Below are 26,772 nucleotides of genomic sequence, written 5' to 3'. Positions count from 1 at the left end.
AGACGTGAGTGGGGGAGTGTATATATACAGGGGGTTACAGGCATAAAAACAGTATGACTAAAAAGTGACAAAGAACACAAACGACAAATGAATTGACAACCAATAGCTGAGCTGGTTATAGAAGGCTTAATGGAGTTATGCCTACAAAGATGAGCAAGGATGTGCCAGCCAGAATGGAAATCCGATTGAAATTAAAAGAAAAAGCAAAATCAAGCACATACGAATCTAAATAAACATGAGATGTTGAAGAACCTCTAATAGTTTCAAATAATTCTTTGTAATGAACACAAAAAAATATGTGGGGGACAAAACAGACACAAAACTACATATGAAAGATTTTTAGATATCATAGAGCATTTAGATTTATTCTACAATTATATGAAGCCACAAAGAATTTCATCCGGGGGTATGATACAATTCAAGCTACATTAATAATAACAATAATAATAACAACAATTCCAGTGGCTATGCACAGTTTAAAGAGGAATTGGGGGAAAATGGAGGTAGATCATTTGGTTCAACCTTACAACAGATATCACACACATAACTTGAGCTAATTCCATTTTATGTAACCCCACTTTACCATTTAAGGCTCATTAGAAAGCACTAAAAACATTTTCTTTAAAACACAGTCAGATGCACACTATTGCCTTTGGAATGGATAAGCAATGAGATCCTGCTATAAAGCACTGGGAACTATATCTAGTCCCTTATGATGGAGCATGATGGAGGATAATGTGAGAAAAAGAATGTATACATGTATGTGTGACTGAGTCACTTTGCATTGTAGAAATTGACAGAACACTATAAACCAACTATAATGGAAAAAATAAAAATCATTTTTAAAAATAAAAATAAATAAAATAAAACAGTCTTCCATACACAGCTTCCTCTGTTGAACACATTTCTATATATAGTATTATAATCTATGTAAAACATTTCTTAGTAAAATTCTGATTCATAACTAAAAACATAACTCGTGAATTTCAAGTTTCACTGAGCCAGACAAATAGAGGCAATAAAGAAATGCTGTTCAAGAAACTGACTTAGTCAAAGAGGATGAAAAATGAACAAAGAAACACTTTATGTTCACAACTTTTTTTTTATATATATCTGCTACGGTTGATAAGACTACAAGGAATACCTGCAAAATCATTTCAGAGAAATGGTGAATGCAAGTTCCTTGACCCTTGGAGGAAAATTACTTCTGAAGAGCCATTTCACAGATTGCTAATTCCTCTAGGCCGATCAATCAGCTAAAGGACAGATCTATTACTGCAATGGTCTGCTTCCACTATGGCAACCCATTTATGGGGCTTTGCAAGGTGCTCACTAGAAAATAAAAATTAAGCTAATTTTGACTTGCCTGATTTTTTTTTTTTTTCATTCCTAAGTAGCTCGCTGAAAGGACTGATCACTAAGAAACACTAGGCACAAAAAATAAAAGTATTTTTTTCGATAAAACTCAGGGTCAGGTTAATTTAGACCAAAGTTGAATTCAAGAAAAATAAAATGTCAGTAGGGCCCTGGACAACACTGATACGGAGGATATTCTTTTAAAAGATATTGTACTAGGATCTTCCACAATCTACCCTCCAAGGCACCTATGCAGTCTCAATTTTCTGACTGAGTAAAATAGCAAGAAATATACAGGACTATCTTTCATGGTTCTTCACCATTTGTAAAGAATGAGCTTGCTTTAGCTAAAAATATAGACCATTTTTGTTTCTATTTTCTTAAATCCACTGGAATACAGAGGGTTTTGAAAAGTAAGAGGAAAGTACTAGACAAAATATGTTGGCAAATGCAATATTTTTAACACTTTATGACCTTCAAAAATGGACAAATTAATATTTCCCAATTGTAAATGAAGTTGTAGTACACAGATTTGCTTATGTAAGTGATCATCAACTTTGAAATGATCTTTCTTCCATTAAGAATGCAAAAAAAAATTAATATATATCACATTAGGACACATGCAATACTGAATTAAACTAACTTTGATTAGATCATTTTATCTATGCCAATCAGAATTATAACATAAATTTACTACTACAAGCCCTAAAATTCATTACAAAGAAGCCAATACATTTCACACAAAAAATCTAAAGAACAGAAAAATTACTTATACTAAATATCTTAAATATAATTCCATTTACAACATGAGTCAATTGTCTATTCTCAGAAAAACAGATTATTGGAAAAAGTGTAAAAATTGATGCTTTTAAGTAAAGTTCATATTTCCTCTAAAATCTATTGGGCTATCTTAACAGATTTTTTTCCTTTCTATTTCTGGGATATTGAAGGTACAAAATAAGAATTGACATATCATAATCAATGTTGAGGCAGTTTACCTCTAGTCTAAGGATAAGCAATGCTTACTCTCAATTAAGTACTGAAATTCAAATAGAAAATAATAACCTAGTAGAGGTAAATTCAAACAGAAAATAATATCCAAGTAGAAGTAAATGATGAATGCATTTGAGGTCATAAATATGAGTCACTGGTCATAATATATCACTCCAGTTCAATACCAAAGAGGACCTAATGAAGAAAAATTAGAAAAGTTATAAACAGGAGTTCCTTAAAAGATAATAACTTCAAATCCAGAAAAAAAACTCCTCGTAGTTCATTAATACAATATTATTTGAGCATAGCTCTTCCATAAAGGAAAAGGAACTTGAAACCCTTGTATTGAAAATCCAAAGCCATCATTTATTGATAGATATAAATGACTCTTTAATCAAGAGAAAAGAGCTCATTTCAAAAGCACCCATAAATTATCTAACTGTTCATCCCTAGAGTTCCATTTCTAGCCAAGAATATATGTTTAATATATATAATCTAAGATTATTTAGCTAGTGAGACTTCTATTCAAATTGTCTATGATTCAAAGCAAATGCTATACTCCAACTGACTGAATAATCTTCCTTTAATAAGACTAAATTTACCAGAATGGAAAGTAAGTCCAGTTTTACTCCCCTCCATCTCTGCAGAGAAGCAATATTAAAATCTCAACTTCAGTTCATAAGACTTCAGGAATTTTAAGGAACTGGCACATACTGCCACTTAGGTGGGAGAAGAAACAGACAAAGTTTCTAGACAAAGCATGGAGCGATGGCTAAGCCCATATTCAGCTTTGTTATTTTATTTCTTTCAGCTTCAATCTCCTTCCCAGTAAAATCAAGATAATAATAGCTACAGCACAGGTGTATGAGGATTAGTGCTAATGCATGAAAAGCCCCAAGCACTCAACAAGACTTTTTAACAGCATCCTTATTTTTTCATGTTCCATTCTTAACAGTGTATTGTTTATATGCTCTATAGATGCAAACCTATGCACATATTTAACAGAAGTCTAATAAAGAAACTTACAAGTTTTCATACACTTTATCCAGAAAGACTAAAGAGAGTTCCCACAAAGACAATAATAACCAACATAACCAGTTTTCCCTGAACAATTGTTAGAAATGCTTTCACTAAGGAAATACCTTCCATTATATCAGGGGTTAGCAAACTTTGTAAAAAAGTCAATACATATTTTAAATTCAGTATTTATCAAACCTTAAATATTAATAAATATTTTAGGTTTTGCAGGTCATACTATTTCTGTCCCAACTATATTAACTGTTGTCACTGTAACAAGAACGCAGCCACAGAGAATACCTAACAAATGGGTATATATTCAAATAAAGCTTTCATTTACAAAAACAGGTGGCAAACTGGATTTTACCTGTGGGCCATAGTTAACCAACTCCTGGTTTAGGTCACTCTGATCCTAAGTATTATTGGAAATTACAGGTAATACACGGTCTGGTTAAAAGCTTACAACGAAGGGTCTTTGATTTCTGTATCACCTCCACATGATGTAGATTTTTCTTTCTCATATATCAAGACAAGCAGCAGTAGGCCACTGCCAGGAAACTGAACTGAAAATGGAGTCTGAATGACAGACTAAAAGCAAATCAGATTGGCTGGGCAGAGGCTTAAATCCAAAAGTGAGAATAGGAGAACAATTTGACTTGTTTTATCTTAACCATCAGACCACTCCTTCTGCAGCTCAGGAGAGCACCCCTTTACCTCCATCTAACTTGAAATATCCCATGATCTTTGTGCTCTCACTGCAGATTCTCTGGGTTCCATATTTTCCTCATCCCCCTCCAACTTTAGCTGGATTTCAAGGTTCTCTAGTCTGGGCTTCAATCTTTAAAGACGACAAAGGGAAATATATTTCACACTGTGACCCAGTATATACATGCATGCAAATATTTAAATACACAGTGTATGTGACCACAAACACATCTGTCCACATAATCACTTATTACTTCCTACTATGGGTCACTAGTCCAGTGCCATTTCTTTAAGTGAAATAAAATTTAGAGCAGTTGTGTGAATCAGGAAAGTAGATCTGAGAAAAGAAAACAGGCTGGCAATCCTGTGTCTCAAATACACATGAGCACATGTCCATCATGAGAGAGGACCAAGAAGACATAGGTGAGCCATCCAAGTCTCTATCCTTAAGTTTCAGATCTCAGGCAGAAGTAGAAGACTAGGAGTTCCCACTGTGGTGCAACGGGATCGGTGGTGTCTTAGGAGTGCTAAGTTGGTTCAATCCATAGCCTGGCACAGTGGGTTCAGGATCCAGCAGCTGTGGCTTAGGCTTGGATCTGGTCCCTCGTCTAGGAACTCCATATGCCACAGGGTAGCCAAAAAAGAAAAAATAAAACACCTGGACACAATTTCATCACATGGATATAGCATATGGATGCTCCAAGGACTGTTTGAGAAAAGCCATCAAAAAGACAGAACACAGGTGCTTTAGGCAGGCCTAAAATTGTGTATTAAAAAAAAAACAAAAAACAAAAATCTATCACCAGAAAAAATAAAAATAAAAAACTAGTGGGAAAAAAAAAATGAAAGTCCAAAAATAAGCCTTTGACAACTAGACAGCCCTGACAGTACATATGTGACCTCATCCAACCTCATTATACAGCTAACAGATGATTACATGCCAAACGGCCATAGAAACGATTTCACAGATGAAAAGAACTTTATTAAAATGTAAAAGGAACATATTAAGGAAAAGTATCTCATAGTAGAAAAAATAAAAATGGCCTAAGTTTACAGAGCCAGAAGGTATCAGAGTCAGGATCTGAACCCAGGCACCACAGGTTCTTTACTCTTGACCATGACATTAAACGGCTCCTGAAAATAAGGTATGATTAGCACTTTCAGAATCATCCAATACCGCCCCCTCCAATGAGCGTAACCTCAAGCCATTACTCCACAAAGAGAACATTACTCGTTCCACCCAGGTGATCATGCGATGGTGCTGCATCCTTTACTTGAAAGACATCACTTCAAAGTCTCTTAGGCTTCATGCCAGCCAAAGGAAAGGTTCTTTATTGGACAGAGCTATGAAAGCCTGGCTGACTGAGTACTAATTTCCATGAAGAATTTTATTTCAAAAGAGTGACTTGAGGCTGAGACTGTACATGATCACAACACTGTCCTATTACTCTTGCCCGGCAATCTTCACTTTCACTTCATCTCTCCCAAAACACAAACAAGTGGATTTTCTATTTTTAAAAACATTAAAGGAGTTCCCTGGTAGCTCAGCGGGTTAAGGATCTAGTGTTGTCACTGCTATGGCTTGGGCTGCTGTTGTGACAAGGGTTTGACCCCTGACCCCAGAACTTCTGCATGTCACAGGCGTGCCCCCCCAAAAAAAAATAATAAAAAATAAAAACATTAAAATAGAAGTTCTGTTGTGGCTCAGCACATTAAGAATCCCACCAGTACCCATGAGGATGGGGTTCGATTCCTGGCCTCACTCAGTGGATTAAGGATCTGGCATTGCTGCAAGCGGTGACGTAGGCTGCAGATGCAATTTGGAGCCAGCATTGCTATAGCTGGTGTAGGCCAGCATCTGCAGCTCCAATTTGACCCCTAGCCCGGGAGCGCATGCCACAGGTGCAGCCCTAAAAAAAAAAAAAAGAAAGAAAAGAAAAAAAACTTTTTTAAATCATTAAAATAAACTAAAAGCAATTTTGTTCTGGTAATTTTTGCAGTAGCCCTTACATAAATCCTAGGATAAGAAACCAAGTGTTCTTGCAAAAATCATTTATATATTTACCCACATTTCTTTTCTTATTTTTTATCCTTTTCTCTATTCTAGGAAAAATCTCATCTTTTTTGTTTAGCATTAGATACACAATCTAGAGAAAGCCACTGAACAAAGTAATAGAGAATAAATGTACTGAAAAATAAAATTCACAACTGCAGCCATATTTACATTTTGGTAAAATTGGAAAGCATCCAAGCTCACATTTAAACATTTCTTTGTTTTGTTTCTCATGGAGTGATTCCTGGTGGGCTCCACTTCACCCATATCAGACACACTCTGGCTTATTTCAGCAGTTGCACCTGACTCAGCTCAAGCATGAGGCATGATGGATCATTTTTCATTTATGAAGGGAGTTCTGCGAAATGCTGAAGCCATGTAAAACAGAATTCCATAACCCATCCTCCTAGAAGACAGGCAAAGATCTGCCTTGAGGCTTTGAATTTAAAATTTTATATCAGATTGGTGAAGGAATCTTAAATACTCTTGGCTACATTTTAAGAAGGTCAACAAATCAATTTTATAAGACTTTGAAATACATTTTAAGGAAACAATAAGCAAGTAATTTAGGTGATTAAAATGCATCTTGAAAGTTTATATATATATATATACATATATATATATATAATTTACATTAATACAAAGCCCCTTTCCTATTAAAATGTTTCTAGACTTGGTATAATATAAAAGGTATACAGGCCAGTGTTTGGGTTTTCTACAGCTCATGAAAATATTTTTTTTTTGGTCATGCCCAGGCCACAAATCCAATCCAAGACACACTGCAACCTATGCTACAGCTGCAGCAATGCCAGATCCTTAACCCACTGCACCACAGCAGGAACTCCCCAGAACATATTCTTAAGAGTAAAGACTTAATGGTTCTGCCACTTTCTTTATCCAAAGGAGATAGGTTGGGGGGGTGGGGGATGCTCTGGGGGTGTGGGATGAAAATCCTATAAAATTGGATTGTGATGATCATTGTACAACTACAAATGTAATAAATTCATTGAGTAATTAAAAATTAAAAATTAAAATAAATAAAAAATTCAAAAGTCACACGTCATCATTTCAATCAATCAGTATATTAACTACTGATTTTGGATTATTAACCAACTCTTTCATTTATCTAAGCATCATTTGAACAGTCAATTTGGGCTTGTACCAGGTCTACAGCAAACCAACCACTCATCCAACCACAAGCAAATCATTACATTAACATTGAGTGATATTACAGACCTTGTGGTCAGGGATCTCTGCCCCCTTTCTGATGAAGGAAGCAATCTAGCCTTTAACCAAAGTTTTAGTGAGACTTTTACTAACCTTTAAAAATACTGACTTTCTGACCAACTCAGTGCAGAAGCCTGCATTATAATAACTTTCTCTTCTCAAATTTCCTTTCACAGAAGAGCAGATATGGTCACCCCTTAGTGGGATCGCCATGTAAAATAAAGATCTCTCAGCCAGCAAAAGCAATGCTCTACGTGATAAGTCAACAGCCCTTCTAATCTAATAGAGAGGGTCATAACTAAGAGAATGATGAATAAGGTTACACACAGGGCTTCACTAGCTTCAGGTCTGGCTGTATCCTTATTTCCTCATTTCTATACCAACAACAACAACAAAATCTGGCTTCACTTTCCCATCTCTGCTTCCACCTACTATGTAGGAATGCTGTGCCAATTAATTTTAAAAATCTCTCCACAGCATCCTACGACAAGTAAAACTACTTGCTATGCACATTTAAGGCATTGTTAAGTTAGGGTTTTTAGGAAAATATCTAGCTGAGATCCTTACTATTGTTTTATATTTGCTAGAAATTCCTAAAGTATTATGGCCAAAATCTGAAGGATTATAAAATAGAAGGTGAGTTTAAAACAATATCCCATCAATCCTGGGCCTTCATAAAAAAGATAGAGCAGGTATATGATTTAAAAAAAAAAAAAAATTCAGTCATGTGTCAAATTCATCCACCACTGACTCTACTCCTAGTAGAACTCCCACAAACTACCACAATTCAAATACCCTTACATAATAAAAATATTGTAAAGATGCTAACTCTGCCTATATTAGAATTTCATATGAAATCCAAAAAAATAATTTTTTAAAAAATGCTTCAGTGCAGAAAAGAGGTCTGGGTCTAGAAGAATAATTTAATACAGATAAGTTAACTTTCTTTCGTTGCAAACTCCATGCACATCAGGAGCTCTTGGCTCCCAAGAACATGTATAAAAGTATCTATGGACTTGAAATATCCTAGTTTCATCAAATCTAGATGATTGGTTAAAGTACTATATCCCATTTAGTTAACATTCTTACTCCAATTTCCCCTCCAATTTTTGTTCTAAAACATAATGACTAACTTTAAACACTGAACTGTACAATTTATAGATAAAAGGCAAACACATTTCCTCAGGATGAAACATACAAACCTGGAAAATTTTCCATTTTCAAATATGAGTGGACAAGAAGCTAGCATATAAGATTTGAATAACAGATTAAAAGCAGTAACACTATGAAGATAGCATTTGTAGTCTGGTATCGGCTATGGCTATGCAATAGGACAGCTTTCCTGCTTCACTTCTCACCTCAAGCCATACCTTTTATTTTGAAATTGTCAAAGCTCTAAAAATAGATAAAATAAAAGACATTATTATAATGTAAAGCTGACAAGGGCATCCTAGCAAATAATTAGCAAAAACAAACTGCCCCTAATTAAAGTCTCAGTAAACTTAAAAGTTTGCCATCCTCACTATTCGAGTGAAGGCAAATTGCAAAAGTGAGATTTTCTGTCCGTATCATTTGCAAAACTTTAAAGGATTAATAATATCCACTGCTGACGGTTCATCAACAAACAATAGGAGGACAAGGGGTACTTTTTTGGGGAAGGAGGGACAATTTGCTTTTATTTATCAAAGTTTTTAATCACTTGTCTCTTAAGCCAGCAATTGCACCTCTAGGAATCTACCCTACATAAATGTTCACGTATGTGCAGACCTGAGTCCTACCAACACAAACTAGGACAACCAAATTCCAAAAAATAAATTATATAATGGGTCTTTTCAATAACATCCAAAGACAACAAAAGTCTACCTTCAAGCTTGAAGGGCACTTACAACAAATCATTCACAAATAAACTCACAAACATTGGACCAATGAGCACTAGCAAAGTATTATAATACTGAATTCACATGAGAAACATAAATGTTCAACATTACCAATTTGTGAAGATAAAGCCAAATCACATTTTAAGAGAGAATATAAAATCTAGCAATTATATGGCACATGTTGAGGCAATTAAAAGATCCAAAAATAGAGGCAAAGAAATCTTGAATCAAGTGCACAAATGGAAAGAAGAAAGTGTCATAGGAGATCAATGATATAAAAGTATCCCTCCCTAGTGACCCAATGCTTTTGCCCAGCTATTTAACCAGATTGGGGAAGGAGGAAAAAAAAAAAAAAAACTGCTTATAAAAAGTAACCGGTTATGATAAAGCATTCAAGATAAGATTGATTGCAGCAATAGCATTCTAAGTCAGCCCAAAATAAGATTATCTAAAAGAATGGCTTTGAGTATAACTTCCTAGTATTCTCCTGACATCTAATAACATATCTTAGATCCTTTTCATTTATCACTTCAATAAGTTCAGGCCTCATCTGAAGGTACAACCAGAATGCAAACTATAGAGTAAGGCGTAGTAGAGAGCTAAACGTGTCAAAAGCATTTCTGATGCTACTTCATCTGCAAAAGATGAGGTAATAACTTAGCCAGACAATGCAGACATATATGTATTTCCATATGAAATGTTTGGGGCATGACTATGACTATCTGCCTACTACTTATAATATTGTTTAATTCAAAATTTTTCTAATAATCAGCATTAGTAAAATAAAATATACTCCTGGAAATAGCATTTTCAATAGTGGAATATAATTCAATTAGTGAAATGACATGTCAACCTTACTAGGGGAAATAGGAAAATATCTTCCAATTTCAAGCACCTTCCTGACCCCTCCTATCTCTCAATGGTGTGTTTTAGTCTACAAGTTAGATGTCAACATAGATTTTAGTTAGATCCAGATGATGCATGGAGAAAGTAGAGCTAAAGGAATGAAGGTATGAAAATCATGGTTTGGGGCAAGCAGTCAGCTGATGTTTAAAGTAATTGTATTTAACTAAGAAAATGTTGCATAGAGTGGGTAGTAACAGCATGAACGGCTGTTGGATTACAGAAAATTGGTGACAGAGACCCAGGGGAATGAAAGTATCTCCTGGGAAAGAAACAGAAGAGACGTGGGAGGAGTGGAGCTGTGCTAAGAGTTTGAAGGGTCCAAGTGGGAGGAGGGTGGGGGCAGGGACCACTACAGTGAGGCCTAGATGGATGTGACATTGGAAATTTCGCCCTCCTCAATCTAAGTGACACCATCATAATTCAGGTACAAGTGGCCAACCACTCCTGATCCCATGAATTGTATCAAGTTAAATCTAAGAACTGCCTGCCTATACACAGGTTTTCAGATAAGTAAGAGGCATTCAGATTCTTGCTCAACAGGTTTTAATCTCCAACCTGTTAGAGATTGCTTTATCTACAGGGAAAAGTGAGAGGCTGGGAACCTTCTCCTTGCAGTGAACAGGTCTACAAGCAATTATCTCCCCACAAGACAGGAATCATCCATTTGTAGGATTCTGTAACCCACCTTTACCTCTCCCCTCAGGAGTCCATAAAAGGGATTGGCTGCATTTCACATTAGGATTTGTTTATCGTACATCTGAAGCATCTTATAACACAGTCCAAAAGACTTATTTTTGCCGTAGTGATATTAGCAATAACATGGTCATGTTTTCAAGAAAAATTATTTCTACCAAAACATTAAAAGTCATTAAAAGCTTGCCATGTGGCCTCATCATGTGGCCTTGCCCCAGGCCATGGCAAGGTCTACAAAATGCAGTCTTGAAAGCGATTATCTCTGATTTCTTTAAAGACCACAAAAGCTCGATGAGTAAAAGACTACTGAATCTGACTCAATGGCATTAATTACACCTCCCAGGGTGAAGTGAAAATTGTGTGAGTCAAAGAATAAAATTTTATAGTTCTATAAAACACTGGTGTAGAAGTCACACGGGAAGGGAACTACAGAGTAAGTAATTGAAGGCAGGAGAGTTGACTTCCCGCCCAATCACTGACTTGGCTAAGAATTCGGTGGTAAAACTTTCTTCCCAGACTTAAATTTATAATCACAATAACAACCACAGCCTCCAAAGAAAACCAATGAACACACTCCTCCTCTTAAACATTTAAGACACAAAGTAAATCTCTCTAAGGATCCAGGGTGTCAGGCATATCTTTTTCTTTTTTTCCTTGAAATCTCAATGTTACCATGGAGAAAAGTCAGATCAAAACCAGTCAACATGATTGTATACATTATACACCAGAACATATAAACATGTATTTTCATACAGAGAAAGGAGATTTTTCAAGTTTCCACTCCAAAATTGAGAGCAGCTTTATTTATATCCTATGATCAAGACTATTCTTCACATATTGACAGCTTCAAGCAGACATAAGTAACGGGAAATCACAACACATACCATTTGCTATGTGTTTTTGCAATTATAATCTTTTCATGCATTAGAATTCACAAGTAAAACTCCAAAAGGTTTTATGGATCTCAGAGGGGATTAATGAAAATATTTGATAAGCATACAAACAAAGTGTAAAGCCAACAGTTATTTTTAACATAAAAAAAATATTTAACACAATTCACAGTTCACAGTACATAGTAAGCACTAAACAAACATCAGACTTTTTTTAATTAAAAAAATCACATATATTTCCACTAATCGGAGAAAATCAGTGCAAATGTTTTGGTGTCTATTTCCTTCTAGGCTTTCCCACGTTACATTTTCTTACTACTGATTGCTAAAATTTAGGAAAGCCAGCAGTTTTTTTTAAATGTTTGGTATGAAGCCATTTTGCTGATGCTCTAAACCTAATAATGTTACAATGCATGCTACCAGGACTTCTAAGTGTAAATGCATATTGTCTACATAATGCTAAGTGTGTGTTTCATTGTGTGCATGTGTATGATAGTTATTTAAATTCACAGGAATTTCCAAAATAAAATATATGATGGTGCTACTGAACAGATGTTAATTTCTTAGTGCCCTTCCTTGAGCTGGAGTATTAAGCTTTTGGTAGATGACTCTCTCTGCACTCACTTTTAATGATACTTCCAAAAGGGAATATCATTTAGGTACAAGGTAAGAGTAGCAAGAGAAGTATAAATGTGTCAGAAGTAGTAAAAGAAACAGATGTAACTACAGTATAGATGAAACTGCAGCAGCAACAGTAATAACAGCAGCTAACAATGGCTATGTGGCTACCACGGGCAAAGTACTGTTCTAAGCCCTTTACGTGAAGTAATTCAATTAGTTCTCACAATAACATAAAAAAGGTGGGTACTATCACTACTTCCCTTCATACATGAAGAAACTAAGGTCAGCTTATTTTTACCAGAGCTTGTTCAAGATCATATTGCTTGTTAAGGCACCAATCCAGAATGCAAATTCAAGAAAAGTTGGCATTTCTGAACCTTCTTCAAAAGACTAGGTATACGCATTTCAAAAGGAAGAGCAGCATCAAACTTGAGGAGAAAAGCCAGCACACAAGCCAGGTATCACAAATCAAAATGCAGACTAAACAAGCAGCCACCACCCATAGGCCAGATACCAGAGGCATTCCTACAAATGGAGGAAAGATCTCTGGAGAAATAAGACACATTTTTGCACAAACTATGACCAATTACAAGAGTTCCCTCAGGAAAAGAAGATTTCATGCTCCAAACACTCCCGTGCAGTGGACTAATGGCTTCCTCCTGGCCCGAGACTCTTACAGACTTCTCAAATCAGTGAATTTTAAGGGAGCGCTTGGCAGGAGTTCTCTTTCACCTCTTTTTTCATTTCCTCTCTTGGACAGGAGGACCGAGGCATAGCCTCACGTTAGCAGCTGTGACTCAGCTGTCCACTCTCCATGCCCGCACCAAGAATTTGGACGTCCCTTCAGAGATGCCATTTACAAGTGAGAAATTGTTGGGAGAGCAAGAGTATATGTCTTTTTCGGTTACCATTTCTTTGGTGTAATAAATATTTTTAACCCAGTTTATTTCAGCCTCTACAACCCATGTATTTCCTCAGTAGCAGAGGGCATTTAATTTACTAGAACCAGCTATTTGAGGATGGTGACTGTATTTAAGCCCGCCTCCATACCACTAACAGAGGACAAGGCAGTGACATTCTAAGCTGACTTCTGACAGAGTTCAAAGCAATATCATAAAGAAAGAGAAACTAAATATCAAGGGTATCTGCCAAGTGTCTATCTGCATGTTCAGGCTAGTGTATTAAAAGAACATTAATTTGTCCCTTACCTCAATGAAAGTCCACCCTAGTTTTCCAGGGAAATGCAAGGCTCCACTTATTTTAAATGCTCCTTTATTAAAATGAAAGAATTTGAGAATGTGAGGAGTTGCAAAAGATCCTCTGGCCTGTTGAGTACAATTCTCCACCCAGTACAGGAATGTCTTCTAGAGTCTCATGACAGATGGCCTCCGCATCTGCCTGGATATGTTCACACCCTTCATCTTAAGGCAGGACCTCTGTGGTATCAGTGGTATTGCACCATGAGGCCTTTGAAGTCACTTGACAATTCAGATGGAATGGCATGACACTTTTGAGAAATTTCATCTTCCCAAAGGCCACACGCTATGATGTGTAATAGAAGCATCAGACCTCAGAATTGGAAAAGACTTTAAGGATCATTTAAGCAGAGGTCACATTGTTTTTAACCTTAGACCACAACCTAGGTTTAGATAAGCAGGAGGTCTACAGGTGTGTACACATGCAGCTTAGCCTAAAATGACCACTGCATGTGAAGATTACCTTCCTCCACTGAGCTGACTTTCCAAAACAAAGCTTCTGTTTCTGTTGACATTTTCTTATTCAAACTGATGTCTGTTTCTCAATTTTTCTCTGTCCATCTTAGTGAACTGATCTTAAAACTCTAATTTCAAAAAAATAAAAAGTGGGAGTTCCCATCCTGGCGCAATGGAAACAAATCCAACTGGGAACCATGAGGTTTCGGGTTCCATCCCTGGCCTCACTCAGTGGGTTAATGATCCATCATTGCCATGAGCTGGGGTGTAGGTGGCAGACGCGGCTCAGATCTGGCGTTGCAGTGGCTGTGGTGTAGGCTGGCAGCTGTATCTCCGATTCAACCACTAGTCTGGGAACCTCCATATGCCGCAGATGGGTCCCTAAAAAGCAAAAAAAAAAAATAGATCCCCAAAGGAAGCAGAAACTATAGTACTGAGATTCTGATGCCCTGTTGATTACAACTTGGAGGAAAAAAAAAAACAGAATCCATTCAGCCTTTAAGAGAAACTGCACAGAGAGAAAAAAAACTCTACATAATGCTTCCCAAACGCTAAGGCACAAGCTTTTGTCCTAAATATATTTGTAATATTATGTAAAACAAATGCTCATAGAAAAACTGAATTTTCTCCAATTCCTGTGTGAGTATCAGAACTAAAAGGGACATTGAGATTTTACCTGATCCAGCTCCCTATGTCCAGGTAGGAAAGGTACCAAAGCTTCCTTTTACATGGAGGACTCTCTAGGTTAAGGACTTTCCCACACTCAGTAAATGATGAAAAAGGGACCATCCCAGGGGCCCTCTCTCCTTGTCCAGCAGTTCTTTTTTCTCTATTACACACCACCCTGCAATATTTATTGTTCAGTTTGCCTCCATCAGCCAATTTATTTTTTAATTTTTTGCTAGTGTGCGCAAATGAAATTTTCTCAGAGCAGAAGAATTTTTAGATAGCAGACAGCATAGGATATCCACTTAATTTTTAAAATGTGAATAAAGTAAACAAGAAGTTAGATTGGTTTGCCACTACTTTTTTTCAAAACTTCATCTTCCAGAGGAGATTAGTTCTTTTATTGTTCTGTCCAGTTGATCTAATGTGGTAAAGCCACTTGTAAGCTTTTCTAAATGCGGTTTAGAATGAGAAGCCAAACAGTTCAAAAAAAGATCACATTTTTAAAAAAGAAAGAATCAACTATTGTTTCGTAAATCACATTATGCATAAGACACTGTGGGTAATAGGATCATTTAAAATTTACAAAATTTTTATATTATTTAATTTTAATGTTAATTTCCTTAATTTTCATTTAATATGAACATGTAATTTCATACAATAGAAACAGAGTCACTGAAAATGTTCTCATTTTATAGTTCAGAAAACTGAGATGCAGTTTTCTACAGTTTATTGATTTGGCCAGGGTCATAGAGCTATTAACTGATAAATTTAAGTCTGTATCTCTTTCATTCAAAAGCTTGTATGCTTTTCAATTCATGTGAAAAACAAAGCCACTGGGGTCTTGATGACATGTATAGCAGAACGAGGAAAAGACAGGGATTCTTCACAACCACACAGTCAAGATGAGGTAAGTGCTGATAAATCAGGTAATCTTGGTTTTTCTTTGATAAAATTTCTTTCTGTCCACTTGCTCACATGAAGCAAGGGTCAGCACAACCTGGAGGAGCTCTTCTCTGCTTGTTACCTTCCAAACCTCCTCCCCAGCAACCTGAGAATTCTCCAATGCCAAGGCTTCTGCGTGAAAAATAACAGGGGAAAAAAAAAAAAAGAGAGAGAGAGAGATTTTTCTCTAAGAATTTTTCTTTTTATTCTTGAGAAAAATCTGGATGATGAGGCATCATAGAAAAGCTTAATTTGTGCTTAATGCCCAAGGTCACAAAACGACTGCCATAATTAAAGGTAGATTTTCCTTTGAATGAATAATAGTTTATTATTTTAATGAACACAAAAAACTGTATTCCTATTTTCTTTTTAGTGAAAAGGGCTCCCTTTGAGATGTATACTGAATGAGGGAAGAAAAAAAAAATTGTCACAAATCACTCTCACAAACCACTTTGGCAGAGATGACTCTTGAGGATAATTTCCACTTGTCAAGTCCCCTTCTCTTCTGAGAGAATAGACTCGAGCTAAGGAGCAGCACCTGAACCCAACAGGCAGCAAACGAGCCTTACAGAAGATAGCGCCAGGAAAAAACGAACCATAACCCAGCAATTGTTACAAGAACATCAAGTCCCCATCTATAAAAGACTCTTTGATGTTTATTCGCTCAACCATAGTAGCCTGTGTGAATACAGCAAGGTCCACGATACATAGGAAGCCTTTAATAAAAACTGCTGTAACCAATTGAAAGTATAAAATGAAAAACCTTTACATATACGGTTTCAAAAAAATTGGTTGTGTTAAGTCTGTGATGGCTGGGATTAAATGTTTGGGGCTGATAACACCTTCTTAGGTAATATCAGAGCTCCATGAATCTAATTATCGGTAAATAATTCAATTCAATAGACACTGATTGAAGTGTCAGTAGTACCAGGACCTGCACAAGGCATTGGACATACAGAGGTGAAAAAGTGTCTGCCATAGAGGGAGCTGGAGAGATACAAATAAGGAGTTGCAATATGGGAAATATACAGCATGCAGTGATTACTGAACATTATAGTTGGGTAGGAAGTGAACAAAGAAAATCTGACATATGAACCAAGTTTTGAAAGAAGAATGCAGACCGCCAGACAAAACAGCAGGCACAAAACCAAAGATGATGAAAATCAGATTAACTTTGTTGGGGGGGAAGGATCACATTTAAAGAGGGATCCTAAGAAAAGTGCTGGAGAGGTAAATAATACAAGGTAACAATTAGCACTGTATGTCATGCCAAGTACCCCAGACTTATCTGTGAGGGACACCAGTAAAATTACGTCTTTTTTTTTTTAAGGGCCACACCCACGGCACATGGAGGTTCCCAGGCTAGGGGATGAATATGGTCCAATCAGAGCTACAGCTGCCAGCCTGCACCAGAGCCACAGCAACGCGGGATTTGAGCCAAGTCTGACCTACACCACAGCTCACGGCAACGCCGGATCCTTAACCCACTGAGCGAGGCCAGGGATCGAACCTGCAACCTCATGGTTCCTAGTTGGATTCGTGTCCACTGCACCATGATGGGAACTCCTAAAATTAAGTCTTATTAAAAAAAAAAAAAAAAAAAAAAAACAGGCTAGGAATATCCTAAGCACTTAAGGATCTGATGTTGTCACTGCTTTGGCATGGGTTCCATCCTGGGCCCAGGAACTTTTGCATGCCACGAGCACAGCCAAAAAGAGAAAAGAAGTCCAGACTATTAGTACTGTAAAGGACAGACTGCAGAAGGCCACTCAAAAGGGAGAGAGACAAGATGTGAGGAAGTGACTGCCGTAGTCTGAGTGAGAACTAGTGAAGGTCTGAACTAACCAAGGTTCAAAGCCAGATCTACCGTCAGTACAGTACTGAATAGATGTTTCCTTTTTTGCAAGAAATTGAGGGGGAAAATATAAAACAATAAATTGATATGCTTTATTTTTTAATTAAGAAGTTTACATATCCAATATACTTTGGCTTTCTTTTAGATTAAAAGGAGAGGAGGATGCCTGGATTCATAAAAACATACCCACACACACACATCACAAGCATGCAAAAAAAAAAAGAAAGAAAGAAAAAGAAAGTATTTCTCTCAAATTAGTGGGATTACAAGCCTCTTCTATTTTCCAAATTAGAATGTGGAACTATGAATTCCTTTATCTTAAAAAAATATTTTGTGTATTTATTCTTTCAACTCTCCAAACTAAGTGAAAAGAAAATTCTTAAACAAATGAGAATGTTCACATCATTTAATATTTTACTAAGACAAGTCATAGGTTTACATGTCATATATATATATATACATATGTATAAATCCTGTGAAGCAGATTTTATCTAAAATTCATATTTTTCTCTTTTTTACATGTACTCTGACATACAATGAAAAACTACTTCCATTTTTTTTCCCTTGGGTTAATGTTTACATTTTCAGGACACAAACTAACTAGGTTTAATAAGTGGTCCAGGATTAAAGACACATGGTATGTGTTGAGGGGTGAGGTAGCCTAGGAGTAAAAACAACAACACAAGTCGAGCCATTATGAAGGTCATATAATAGGAAGACAACGGAGGGTTACTCTAACTTCAAAATTGCTCTATGGATAACACTTTTCTCCCTGCAAGGATAGGCCATTAAATATCAGCACCTCCAAAGAGAAGTTTATATACTGTTTATACCTAGAAAAATTATAATGGTTAGTAATGCAAATTCAGAAAGCAATAATGTTATAATGGAAAGCATGGGAGTCATTTAATAATGCTAACAGGCACAGATCACGCTAATACAAGAAAACTAATTTGTTGGCATATTATTAGAGGTTATTTCTGGATCTATCACTATTATAAATCACTCCAACTCTGCTAACAAATATTTAATAATTAGGCAATAAACACTGAACCATCCATCCTGATTTGCTTAATAATAAGAACATTTCTTTGATCATAGAAGCATTTTTGTTATTCAGACCCTCTTCCTTAATTTTCTCATTCCTAATAATATTGTCATGAATTCACAGTTCAACTTTCCTCCCTGAGGAACAAACTGTATCCACAGTATATCTCATTTACCTGAGGTGTGAAAAAGCAAAAAGAACATGGCCTTTTTCTCTTCTTTTTTCTTTTTTTGTTTTTTAAGGACATACCTGCAGCATATGGAAGCTCCCAGGCTAGGGGTCTAATCGGAGCTACAAGCTGCCGGCCTACGCCACAGCCACAGCTATGCAGGATCTGAGCCGCGTCTGTGATTTACACCACAGCTCAGGCAAACGCCAGATCTTTAATCCACTGATCAAGGCCAGGGATCGAACCCAAAACCTCATGGTTCCTAGTCAGATTCATTAACCACTGAGCCACGATGGGAACTTCTGTTTGTGGACTTTTTAATGATGGCCATTCTAACCAGTGTGAGATGATACCTCACTATAGTTTCAATTTGTATTGTTCTGATAATTAGCAACGTTGTCTTTTCATGTGCTTTTTAGTCATTTGTATGTCTTCTTTGGAGAAATGTCTATTTAAGTCTCTGCCCATTTTTTGATTGGTTGTCTGCTTTTCTGTCATTGAGTTTTATGAGCTGTTCACATGTTTTGGAAATTAAGCCCTTGTCAATCACATCATTTGCAAATATTCTGTCCCAGTACTAGGTTGTTTTCTCATTTTGTTTACGATTTCTTTTGCTGTAAAAAAGCTTATAATTTTGATTAGGTCCCAGTGTTTAGTTTTGCTTTTATTTATTTTTTGTATTTTTAGAGCTGCACCTACAGCATATGGATCTTCCCAGGCTAGGGGTCAAATCAGAACTGTAACTGCTGGCCTAAACCACAGCCACAGCAAGGCCAGATGCAAGCCACATCTGCAGCCTATACCACAGCTCATGGCAATACTGAATCCTTAACCCAATGGAGATTAATTGATAGTAGGTGTGTGGGTTTATTTCTGGGCTCTCTATTCTGTTCCAGTGATCCATATGGCTGTTTTTGTGCTAGTACCATCCTGTTTTCATTACTGTATCTTTGTAGCATTGTCTAAATTCTGGGAAGGTTATGCCTCCAGCTTTGATTTTTTTCCTCGGGATTGCTTTGACAATTCTGGGTCTTTTGTGATTCCATATAAATTTTTGGATTATTTGCTGTAGGTCTGTGAAAAATGTCATGGATAATCTGATGGGGATCACATTAAATCTGTAGATTCCTTTGAGTAGTATGGCCATTTTAACAATATTAATTCTTCCAATCCAAGAGCATGGGTTCCTATCCCTATTTTTGATGCTTCGTCCAAATCATTACACTCCAATGATTCCTCCAGTTCTGAAAGCACTCTATTATGTCACAAACACACACCACTCCCTCAGTGTACTCAATCAATTACATAAAGTCTTCACCCTCCTTCCCTTCTGAAATTATCAGAGCTTTATGGAGACATCTCCAAATGTCTACAAATAATTACTGTTCAATGATCTCAAATCAAGTGTAAATAGCAGCACCAAGATTCTTTTCTAATCTTACTACATAAAGCTCAGAAAACATCTGGGTGTAAAAAATAGGTGGGGGAAAGGGGACTATTATTTGAAACAAGAAAATATTCAAATTGTGTATTACAGACCAAGAAAGGAAGAAAATGAATGCTAAAAGGAATAGATGTGGTTTTTTAGTTGCCTCTTTCAAATAATGGAAAGTAGAAAAACAGATCATTGAAATTCAATGGGAAATGAACCTAAGAATGTGCTGAAGACTTTAAATTTCCAATAAGCTTGCTGTCCTAGGCACCCTGCCCTGCCAGTGCTGAGGAATCAGGACAAAAATGACTCCAGGGTGGAAAAAGATCACATGGTTTTTATGTTTCCAACAAAAAACTATTAACAAAAAATGGTGAGGAAAACATCTGTTCTTCCAAAATACTCCATTTGGAAAAGAATGTACCAAAGTATCATAAAATTGTGCTTCCAACATTCCCAAGAGCAACCCTTTCCCCTTGTGGAAATTTGGGAGGTTGGTTTAGCTAGGTATGAAACCCTTCAAAATAGATGCTTAGGTTGTTCCTATTGTGGCTCAGCGGGTTTAGAACCCAAGTAGGATCCATGAGGATGCCAGTTCGATCCCTGGCCTTGCTCAATGGGTTAAGCATCCAGCAGTTTCAGGAGCTATGCCTCTAGGTCATGGATGCCACTCAGATCCCATGTTGCTGTGGCTGTGGAATAGGCCTGCAGCTTCAGATCCATTTCAACCCCTAGCCTGGGAACTTCCACATGCTGTGGGATACAGTCATTAAAAAAAAAAAAAAAAAAGTTGTTTAGTACAGAAGCCCAATTAATACATAATGAGTGAATAATCATGTATAACATTGAACATGTATAAGATCTTTTCTGTTGTGAGTTTATGCCATTAAAGTTCCAAACATTGTTCGTGCATACTCAGTCTACCTTGCCCATTGCTTAAAATATCGTTGTTTGTTCTCCCTACAAAAAGAAAGGGCTTTGATATCATTGGCTATATAGTTCATAGAGAAAAACAGTCATCCCAAATGACTAAAGAAAGATTTTATTAATTGTCTCAATGAGGTGGGAATTTTGGGAATTTTTCCCATGCATAGTGAAAGTAATCATTAAAATATATGCTAAGCTATAAATTTTCACAAATTTGCCTTAAAGTCCCTCCAGTAAAAAGCTAAAATGTATTAATTTTTTTTCTTCTTTAAAATGAGAATAGAGCACCCAGATACCTACAACAAATACTAACAGACATAAAAGGAGAAACCGATGGGAATACAACCATAGTAGGAGACTTTAACACCCCACTCACACCAATGGAAGATCCTCTAGACAGAAAATCAATAAGGCAACAGAGATCCTAAAGGACACAATAGAAAAGTTAGACTTAATTGACATTTTCAGGACGTTACATCCAAAAAAAAAAAAACCCAGAATATACATTCGTCTCAAGTGCACATGGAACATTCTCAAGGATTGATCACAAACCTCAACAAATTTCAGAGCACAGAAATTATTTCAAGTATCTTCTCTGACCACAATGGCATGAAACTAGAAATCAACCACAGGAAAAGAAATGAGAAAAAACCTACTACATGGAGACTAAACAATGCACTACTAAAAAACCAATGGGTCAATGAGGAAATCAAGAAGGAAATTAAAAAGTACCTCGAGACAAATGATAATGAAGACATAACCAAGCAAAATCTACGGGATGCCGCAAAAGCAGTGCTTAGAGGGAAGTTCATAGCGATACAGGCTTCCTCAAAAAAGAAGAAAAATCTCCAATCGACAACTTAACCCATCACCTAAATGAATTAGAAAAAGAAGAACAAACAAAACCTAAAGTCAGCAGCAGGAAGGAAATCATAAAGATCCAGAGAGGAAATCAATAAAATAGAGATTCAAAAAACAATAGAAAAAAAATCAGTAAAACCAAGAGCTGGTTCTTTGAAAAGGTAAGCAAAATTGACAAACTTCTGGCCAGATTCACCAAAAAGAGGAGAGAAAAAACCCAAATAAACGAAATAAGAAATGAAAAAGGAGAAGTCACAATGGATACTACAGAAATAAAATGAGAATCAACTGTTGTTTTAAATCAAAAAATGTTTACCACCTACTAAACCCAAGATTGTACATTAGATTAAGTGAATCCTGCTTGCTTTGATAAATGAGACACTGCAGCTGCCCTCAGAGAGCTTAGAGTTCGAAAGAGAAGCCTGAGCAAGGATACAAAACAACACAGCAATCTGCAAGAACTACAGCACAGGAGTTCCTATGTTTGGCTCAGTGAAAATGAATCTGACTAGTATCCATGAGGACGCAGGTTCAATCCCTGGCCTCACACAGTGAGTTAAGGATCCAGTGTTGCCGTGAGCTGTGGTGTCGGTCACAGATGCAGCTCGGATCTAGCATTGCTGTGGCGCAAGGCACTCTACAGCTCCAATTCAACCGCTAGCCTAGGAATCTCCATATGCTGCAGGTATGGCCCTAAAAAGTCAAAAAGAAAAAAGAAAAAGAATTACAACATAAAGTACATACAAAATTTTGCAAATGCTTGGAAGAAAGCAGGACCCTTAAATTTTTCACTTACAGTCAGGATTGTATGAAAATGGCAGCACCAAGACTAAGCCTTAAAAGAATCAACCAACTAGCATGGCAGAAAACCACAGGGTATGTATCTTGTATTTGAATTAGGTGAAGATGAAATCCAATTTTGGTGCTTGGAAGACTTTCTGTGCCCAGGTGAGATATCCTACCTTCCTGCCTCAATGGCTCCTCCACCTCTTCCAGACAGACATCAATACTGCCTTTCCTACAGCATGTTCTAATTGCTTGCATACACACAATCATTCATCCTCAGATTATGTTAAATCAATACTCAGGAAATTCAGCAAGTTTATTTTTCCTACTTGTCATTTTTATACAAATCAAAGTTTACTGTGTATTTTGTACATCAACTGGTAAAGCAAACAATTAAAATATTTTGTTTTAGGAGTTTCCATTGTGGCTCAGCAGGTTAAGAACCTGACTAGTGTTTCCGAGAATGCAGGTTCGATCCCTGGCCCTGCTCAGTGGGTTAACGGATCTGGTGTTGCCGTGAGCTGCAGTGTAGGTCACAGACTTGGCTCAGATCCCACATTGGCTATGGGGTAAGCCAGTGGCTATGGCGCAGGCTGGCAGTTGCAGCCCCAATTTAACCCCTAGCTTGGGAACTTCCATATGCTGCAGGAAAGACCCCCCCAAAAAAGAAATTTATTAAGGCAACGTTTGGGGAGGATCTCGTCACATAAAATAGAGTTGAAAAATACAATGTTTGAATTTACTAGTTTGGAAAGGTGGGGGCAAATGGGGATATGAAACAGTAGAGAGAGACCAGCGGTGAGAAACAGCCATCCCATTGGTATTTTTAAAGAACAGTGGTGTTTGTGACAGAAGATATTAATCAGTCTTCTATCCCTTTGGATAAAAGGATTTTTAAAAAGTGGATTCCCACTTTTTTAGTGGAAATAAGAGTAGGGAAATAAGAAGTGTTTATTGTTTGGTTTATTTTTCTCTTTTTTTCTAAATTGAACAAAATTGAACTCTTCTGAGAGAGATTCAAAACTTGTTGAATAGTGAGAACCAGATTTTTTACAAAGCTTTCAAGACTATCTTCTTGAATATTCATGCTTATCATTCCAGGAAGGAGGGAGCCAGCAGATAAACAAGAAAGCACCTTTCTGCTTCCCACCCCACGTAATATACCTAATATGAGTTGCTAAATAGTAGAATTAGTACTGTTATAATTTTTCAGCTAGAATCACAAAGATCTTCATACCACAATCAGAGGGTTACAGGTTGTTTATACTATGACAGATTTATCATCAAATAATATTTCTTCAAGCTCCACAATAAAACTGAGAAGCTAAAATTCTGTTCTTAAAATTCTTCTGGTATAAAAAGGGCCTGGGCTTGGTTACCATTTTGGCAGGCTTGTAAGAACACCTTACTCTTGTAAACTAACAATTCATGATTCATGAAGCGAGATCCATTTAAACAAAAAACACACATTGCTAAGCAACATACAAAAGCTCACCCACCTCAGAGCCCAGGCCAGCAACCAAGAGCCAACAGAACTGCTTTGTACCTGCACGCCAAGTTATCCCTGCCTGCAACCCCTTTTTCATATTGTAGATTTTCTAAGTGTTAGGTTTAATTTTTCATGATGCATTCTTTTTCCCTATGCACACATTCTCAAGTTATTTAAGGTACGACTTGAACGTTGTGGTTTTGTAGTGTGTGCATGCGCGCGCGCGCATGTGTGTGTGTGTGTGTGTGTGTGTGTGTGTGTGTGTGTATAAATTGATTTTGATACCTTATAATCACTCTAAAATAAAAAACCCCTCCGTTCCACTTTCTTGCAACAAATATAACTCCTTTTCTGCAAAATCTCTGAAGTACCACAAAAATGTCTTCTACTCTGAAAAACAATACATGTGCCACTAGGATAATTTCTACAGATACAATTAGTGATAATTTATTCAGAAACTTTCAACTCAAAATAATGTAAGTCATTATTTTTGCAAGGGCCACACATGGGATTTTTGCACCTGGATTTATCTCTAAGTTCTTCAGCTGCCTTGCTCCTCATCAACATGGTTATTCATGGGAACCGCAATGCCAATTCCTCTGCCTGTTCTCGTATCATAATGAATTGGCACAAAGGTGGAACCAAACCCAACACATCAGAATTTCCTGCCTCAAATTTTGGACCTGGTTAAGACTCACTCATCTATAGCAATTTGGATATAAACTCTGAGAACTCTTAACAGTCATACTATTGTGTGGAGGAAAAGACTGTTCCACAAAGAAAGAAAAATGAAGCCAACACACAAAGAAATAGAGAAGTGAAATGAAGATGCCACCCTGAGGGGTTCTATGTCCCAGTTCTACTTGTTCCAGAGGTTAGACTGCAGGCTTGATCTCCTTGTGGCTAGTTTCTTATTCACTTTATCCTTGGATTCATTATGTTCCCATGTCGTTTTCTAATATATTCCTTTTCCCTCTCAAACACTCAGACCTTTGTTTAGAACCAAAAGAGTCTTCACTGACACAATACTGATCCCATCATTATAACATGGGAGAATGCTTTTTTCCTAAAGAATTCAAAATAGTTTATAACGTATCACAGATGTTTTTTAAAAATAAATAAATAAATAACTGAGCATTTCTGATCTTTAGAAATGTTAGAAAACAGAGGTTAAAAGCTTTAAGTGTCTAACATAATAACCTGGGCAATCAGTGGTATACATACTGTGCTAAAAGAAAAATCCTCAAAATTACTCTTCTCTGTTCTCTAATCTGTGTGGTTCAAACTCAAGTCTAGCACAGAGAGTCCTCTTAAAACAAGTTCACCTCTCTCTGGTAATTAAAACCCTTTGATGAGTAAATTTGGGTGTGTTCTTTTCTGAGCACCTAGAATCAAATTAGAATGTCTGGCTGAAAAACCTTGGGAAGTCCAGCATTTCTGATTTAAAAAAAAGAAACTGTGAAGGTTTTTTTTCTCTCTCTCTCTTTTTTTTTTTTTTTTAAATGAGTATGTGACCATTGGTTAGTAATAACAGCTGTGACTAACCATGGATAAAAATTATTTTCAGATTCTTCTCATGACCTAGGAACACTACCAACCTAAAAATAAAAAAAGGAACAAGAAAAGCTTAACATTTTATAGAGTGAGGAGCTGAACTCCATCAAACCATTATAGACAAGTTCTGGGACTTAATAGTTTTTGTTGTTGTTTAATTGAGGTGGTGGGGGCAGGGGAATAAAAGGAAAAAATATGAGTATGAGTTTCATGATATCAACATTTATGCAGGTATACAGAGTCATATAACATAATACAGTAATATAGAGTCAAATAAATTTCTGAGCAATTTAAGAATTATATATTGAATAAACCTTACATCTTTTCATAATAATTTGCTGGATCAATATTTCCTTTGGGAGTGAGGGATTAGTACTTTCTCTTTAATAAACATTTCTTGAGTTCTTTAGACTGTAAGAATACAATGTATAGCAGTAACATCTATTTTAATTTATTTGCATCGTTAAGAAAAAACAACAGAGTAAATTATCTTAAAAGAACCATAGCAAATAAAATATGGTACAAATAAATGTTTACAGCAAGTGATCTTCTGCAAAGAAAGAATGGCCACTCCTGAAAAATCACTTCTAAACAAGAAGTTTAAGCCTGCTTATCTTGTCAAGTTAATATCCGGGAGAGTGAGCGGGAGGCCCACATCTCTCAGCAATGCAGCATTTAACCTCAAGGCACGCTACTCACAGTGGCAGGATAAAATAGGACTTAGGAAGGAAGGGAGTGATACCTGTGCAGGTTCAGAAGGATTCCCTCCTTTTATTGATGGCTGGGAAAAAGCCTATGGCAAAAGTCCTGAGGAAATTCTGGTTTCTGACGCTCAGTGACTCCTTTTCTCTCAATCACATCTGCTCTCCCTTTGGCCCAAAAGACTGGAGGAGACTCCTCAAGTGTTCACACTCTTCCAAAGTAGAGAAGAGCACAGTGTGAAGACACTGCTACGCCCCAAGTTAGTGTCAGGCTATGTTCGTTCTTCCT

The 26,772-nt window shown here is 36.7% G+C and overlaps 1 protein-coding gene and 1 long non-coding RNA gene across 44 annotated transcripts in view; one reads left to right on the top strand and one right to left on the bottom strand.

Moving 5' to 3' along the window:
• The window catches only part of PTPRK (protein tyrosine phosphatase receptor type K), a 560,031-nt gene that overhangs the window by 434,839 nt on the left and 98,420 nt on the right, over window positions 1–26,772 (bottom strand). The window lies entirely within an intron of this gene.
• Window positions 17,443–22,486, top strand: LOC146406022 (uncharacterized). Its single transcript, XR_014803978.1, has 2 exons — window positions 17,443–22,263; window positions 22,426–22,486. It is a non-coding gene; the product is annotated as an uncharacterized LOC146406022 (long non-coding RNA).

Source organism: Sus scrofa, chromosome 1, assembly GCF_054392235.1.
Source record: "Sus scrofa isolate SSC_HxYL_T2T_F1_AM1 chromosome 1, Sscrofa_HxYL_maternal_Yorkshire_Landrace_v2.0, whole genome shotgun sequence".
Lineage (NCBI taxonomy): Eukaryota > Metazoa > Chordata > Mammalia > Artiodactyla > Suidae > Sus > Sus scrofa.
This window is presented reverse-complemented; position numbering and strand designations above follow the sequence as displayed.